The sequence below is a fragment of the Ictidomys tridecemlineatus genome, chromosome 8, assembly GCF_052094955.1.
Source record: "Ictidomys tridecemlineatus isolate mIctTri1 chromosome 8, mIctTri1.hap1, whole genome shotgun sequence".
In the NCBI taxonomy this organism is placed as follows: Eukaryota; Metazoa; Chordata; class Mammalia; order Rodentia; family Sciuridae; genus Ictidomys; species Ictidomys tridecemlineatus.
Window position 1 is genome coordinate 57,131,469 of NC_135484.1, and position 6,000 is coordinate 57,137,468.

Genomic DNA, 6,000 nt, shown 5'->3' on the forward strand with positions numbered 1-6,000 from the left:
AGGTGAGGGTGATGATTATCTTAAGGGGATGCAGACATATCCACTATCAATCATTCTGAAGAGGGCTTACTTATTATTGAGGCAGAGAGAAGATCCTCAGAGGAAAATGTCCTAGTGTGGAGATGTGGATACTTCCTGTCTCTCAGCTGGAGATACGTTTGATCTCTATCTATGGCATGAAGAAGCTAGGAGTGGGTCCTTGTGGTGATTAACTGGCAGATAAACAGGGAGTCAGATAGTTAGGGAAAAGGGGTTGGGTCTGGGTTTTGAACTGAGTAGGCCTTGGTCTCCAGGCTCAGGGAGAAGAATGGCAGAAGGGATGGTGAGTCTCTTTCCTGAAACCCCACTTGGGTCGTCTTTTGCAGTAGAGAATGTGTGACGTTCACTAATATAGTCCTTGATGAGTGTTCTAGGTTGGCAGCCGGCTGTACTCTACAGCGTTTCGGGGAGCTGGATTCCTTTCTGGAGGGGATTCCATTGTCAGCTCTTGTGGAATGGGTCTCAAAATGCATCTCTCTATAAAGTCAAAGCTATTTTCACAATACCAAGACATAATTTGCCTTTTTTTCACTTTCGTTCTCCCATGAGCATATAATAGAGTCTTTAAGAGTCTAAGTGAGAGGTGATATTGCCACAGATTGAGTATAGAAGTAGATCTCAGAATCTTGCTGTTTTCTATTAAGCCAGATTTTAAAGAGATTTATAAAAATGTAAAACAATGCCTCAGTATTCACTAAATTTATTTTTTGGAAAAATAATTGTTATTAATATAACCATGAAAACTATTAGACTCTAAATATTATTATTAGTATAAATATCACAGCATTCCAGGTTAATCTCATTATTAATTACAGGTTAATATATTGTTATTAACATTGACCTCTAATAGTTTTTAAAGTATTTTCAGTGAGTTAATAAGTACATCCATTTCAAAAGTCTCAATTTTAATTTCTAATATAGTAACTATCACTAGATATAACTCAGGTAAACAAAATTATTGTTGGAGTCATCAGTAATTTTTAAGAGTAGAAAGGGGTCTTGAGGCCGGGAAGTTTCAGAAATTGCTATATTAAAGGCGTTGTTATCTGAATGGTTGATTTGGTTTGCTGCGGTGACTGGATGGAGGATGGCAGAAAGAAGGGGCAGAAGGGTTGTTTTCTACTTGTTCAACTATGTGGTTTTCAAACTTCCTAACAGGGTTGCAGAAAAAGAAAAGCCCCAGAAACGAGCATCTAAGAGCACAAGGCCCAGCGAGCAACCACTGATGCTCACAAGATCAAGTCCAGTGTCCATGTGGGAGGGAAGGACATAAAGGCGTGATTACTGGGGGGTGTGGTTCATTGGGTGCTACCAAAGTAATGATCTACTTCAAGAAGATTTAGAAAGAGAACTGTAATTTTATTTTTATAAGAGCCTGGAGTATTCTGAGCTCGGTGGGTCGTAAATCATATATTACATAATATCATCTAGCCCCATCTTTTCCTCCTGAACAATTGGGAAAATGGTGGGGGGGAAAAAAAAAAGAAAATTTCCTTCTGAAATATCAATTCATTCATAGGAAATGTTTTTAAAATAACAGTAATTGAATCCATCCATCAATTTTAGTACAATAAATAAAATGACCCAAAATTGTGTTCTCTCGAGAAAAGTCATAAATTCTGTCTCCACGATGAAGTAGCAGCAGGGACTCTTGTCTTACAAGTTTCTATTTTTCCCTCACACTTAAGGTTACAGTAAGACTCCATCAGAATTTGAAGACACATCCAAGAAAACATCACCTGAAGTAGAAACTGGCAAAACCAATACCTAGGGGATGCTCTTAGCCCAGTGGGCTGGGATTTGTGAGTTGATGTTGCTGATTAGGTTGCAGCTGTGGAGCTCCATCATGGACACTAGTGTCAAGCACAGTGGAGATGACTAGCCTGTTTGTTACTGAAAATAAAAGTTATTTAAAAATGCAAGTTGCTGTACTTAATAGTATGACAACAAATGTGTTGGGAGGAAAGATGCTCAGTGAGGCTGACTCTAGGGAAAATTGAGGGTAAAACCTGTTGCTAAAGTGATAACACAGTATCTGCTACCAGATAGTGTTCTGTCAATATGTGGGTAACATGATTTATTTATCCATTTACAAATTGAAGGACTTTGGGTTGTTTCAAGTGTTTCTGGCAATGCTAAATAAAGTTGCTCTAAACATTTGTTTTTGTATGGTCACATTTTCATGAGGAATAAATATCTAAGAGTAGGACTGAGGGGTTAAATGTCGGTATGTGTTTATTTTATTGTATTGTTCTTTGTTTTATTTCATTTGAGCCTGCTGTATATCTAGGCTGGTCTCAAACTCCAGAGTTCTAGGGATTCTCCTGCCTCAGCCTCTTGAATAGTAGAGACCATAGGTATGCACCACCATGGATGGCTGCAGACTTTTTTCCCCCTTCAGAATTTGGGATTGAACCCAGGGGTGCTCTACCACTGAGCTGTATCCTCAGCCCTTTTTATGTTTTACTTTGAGACAGGTCTTGCTAAATTACTCAGGCTGGCCTCAAACTCATGATCCTTCTACCTCAGTCTCCCAAGTTGCTGGGATTATAGGTGTGTACCTTCACATCTGGATATGTGTTTAACTTTCCAAGAAGCTGGAAAACTGTTTTCCAAAGTACTTGTATCATCTTGCATTCCTACCAGCCTGAGAGTACCAATTATTCCTTAATTAACCTCAACAGCAGTTTGTTTTAGCTATTCTATATGTGTAATGGTATGTGTTTGTGGTCCTATTTGGCATCTTCCTGATGATAAATGGTTTTGAGCAAATTTTTTTTGGCACTTATTTTGTTTTCATGGATTTTCTTGGTGAACTGTTTGTTTAACTCCCTTGACAATTTCAAAAAAGAGTCATTTTCTTATTATTGAATTTTGAAGAATTCTTTATAAATTTTGGGTGCATGTTCTTTATGCAACTGTGCAAATATTTTCTCACAGTCTGTGACTTGTCTTTTACATGCTTTAAAAAGTGTCCTTTAGATTTTGATGACGTTCAATGCTTTTTTAAAATGAAATTTTGAATCTTAAGAAATCTTTCCTTAGATCAAGATCAAAAGGGCTTTCTACTATGGTTTTTATTCTAGAAATTTTATTGCTTTAGATTTTACATTTAGATCTATGATCTGTTATGAGTTTATTTTTGTATCTGATGCTCAGTATGGCTTTTCTCCCTTATATATGAATTTTCTGCCACAATTTGTTGAAAACACTAAGCTTTCTACATCCAGTTGCCTCAGTACCTTTGTTGAAAATGAATTGACTTATTGTGTGGATTCTATTCTGTTCCATCAAGTTAGATGTCTCTCCTCTTGTCAATATTACACTGTGTTGATTACAATAAAGATTTACAGTAAATTTGAAATCAGGTTGTATGAGTCCTCCAACTTGTTTTCTTTTTTAAGAATATTTTAATATATTAAAATAGTTTTTTTTAAAGTACAAGTATTCCAGGTCTTTTTCAGTTGCATATTTGTTAAGCTACTTCCTCTAATTCTCACCTTTAAAAAGGAGATAATAGTATCTACACTAAGTAATTTTTAGAAAGGTAGGATTTTTATAAATCACTTAGTAAGGTGGGACATATTAATCTTTAAATAACTGTTAGCTATTATTATTTTAATATTCTAATTTGGACAATAGCTTTTCTACTATTTAATCTAAAATCATACTTTCAAAAATATAAAACATGCACATACCTGCTGCGATAGTTGTGTGTGTATTTTTATTGTAAAAAAATATTTTGGAATTGTACTTTGTCTAGTCAAGGAACCAAAAAGTAACTTTGAAAAAAGCATGGGAATATGTCTTGCATATCAGTTTACTAAGTTTTGTGGGGAATGATGCTGGAAAATAAGAAGATTAATAAAAAATGTCATTGACACTTTGTGTAGAAAGAAATCACATACAGAACCGGGGGAAGAATCTGGAGTCAGGTCCCAATAAATCTGGCTCTTGATTTGCAACTTCCAGCCGTGAAACCTTGAATACACCCTGTTATAGGCATGGTTTTCTCAACTAGATGGTGTCACACAGTAGTTGCAGTGAAGATAAATTAGCCAGCAGTTGGGAAAGTGCTTTGGAAAGTGTAACATGCTAAACCCATGGTTCCCAACTGTGAGCTCAAGTACCCTGAGGTGGGGCCATGAATTCACAAAGGCATGCCTTTGCATCTTTAAACTTTTTAGGAAATATAATTCTATCTGTTGAACATTGCATGAATTATTACCAATATGTTGTTTGGGTGTAACTACTTAATAAATGAAAAATTGGATTTATATTTTGGCGTGAAAAAAAAAACTACAGAGACATTAAGGTACGAAGAGTGAAAACCTTGGTAAGTTCCATGGTAAATGCCTGTTTTATGAGAGCCACATGGATGGATATCTGTGGCTGCATGAATGTGAGTTATTTATTTATTTATTTGTGGTTTTGTTAGTTTGCGATCTTTAATGTGCATTTTTAACATAAAGGATCTTAGATCCCACCTCAAGAGACTTAGTTACTGTAAGAATGGGACAAACACTGCCAGATACATAAATGACTCCCTGACAGTCACCTTATGTTTCTTCCCCTCCTCTACACACACCAGAGTGGTGGTAGGTGCTGTAGTGTGCCTGCTTACTACTGACTACCATCTCTAGAGAGGCCATTGTATCAGAACCCTGTTACAGTGAGGAAGCAAGTGGAGGAGGATGAGGGATTGAACCAGGACCACGCCCCTAAGTGACTGATATTTAACCCCTGTTCCTTGTATCCCTGGAACCACATGAGTTCTCTCAGAAAGCCAAGGATTGTAGGCAACATCTAAATTATTGTTTAATTTTATGTATTTTTTAAAAAATCTTATTGTAATCCTTTTTAATTATTTGAGAAAAAAATACATGGTGTAGAAGAATGAGTATAATCATCCTTGAGTTCTTAACAGTATGATCATGTGTATGTTCCCAAAAGTCGACTACGAAATCTGTGTGCTGTAGAACTAAGAAACTATATTTTAAAAAAAAAGGGTTTTTTAAGTACAAAATGTTATACAGATTTTTTTTAATACATAAAAATAAAAAGGAGGATAAGATGCCCAAATAAAAAACCCAATCTCCTTTTTTACAAAGAGAAATAATGAATTCATGATGTGGTAAATCGCCTTCATTACCATGAGACATATGGTTTCATAAACACAATGGGCGAACAATGGAGAGGAGGTTTGTTCCAACGTTCAGCCATGCAGTTTTCCAGGGCCGTAATGACTGGTTGATAATGAGAGGCAGAATTTTCCAGGATGCAGGTCCCCCTCTATGTTGTGATATTAGTCAAGGAAGTCGGCTGTGCTGCAGGGACCCCTGCCTCCTGACTTCTCACCTGCCACTCTCCCTCTCTGCATCCTGGCCTCTAGCTGTACTTAATTGTGAGAGATTATTCCCATAAGCACTTGCTCTTAGGTCTTTGTGCTATTGTTGTTCTTTTTGCTCAAGGTCAGTGCCGTCGGACAGAGCTTCCTGTCGATGAACATACTCTATATTTGCATGTTCAATTGGGAAGGACATGAGATGCAGATACCGAGCACTTGAGATGTGACTAGTGTGACTGAGAAACTAATATGTATTTTACTGATTGTCAAATTCACAATTGGCCAGTAGTTACAGAATTGGATAGTAGCGCTTGGGTGTTCAGCTCTTCCTTGGCTTTCTTCCCTGCTTCTAGATCCTTAGTGTCAGGTCACCTCCTATTCATTTTTCAAGATTTAGTTAATCTCCTTGAAAACACTCAAGATCTCTATGGCTTCATCTTTGCATCTGTAATAATGTTTCCCTCTCCATGACAGCAATACTATGATGAAGGAATTTATCCATCAGACTGGGAGCTCCAGGAGACTTTGGGATAGCATCTTTGAATCTCCAAGCACCCAAATACTGCACTGAAGCTGGTTATTACCTCCTTGTGGAACAAATAGGTCAGGAATAG

The 6,000-nt window shown here is 37.0% G+C and overlaps 1 long non-coding RNA gene across 1 annotated transcript in view; it reads left to right on the forward strand.

The window, feature by feature from the left end:
* LOC110598638 (uncharacterized) overlaps nt 1-3,343 on the forward strand; it is a 119,509-nt gene extending 116,166 nt beyond the window's left edge. The window contains exon 5 of the long non-coding RNA XR_013424990.1: nt 1,728-3,343. This is a non-coding gene — a long non-coding RNA (uncharacterized LOC110598638). The remainder of the gene's footprint in view (nt 1-1,727) is intronic.
* The last annotated feature ends 2,657 nt before the right edge of the window (nt 3,344-6,000 follow it).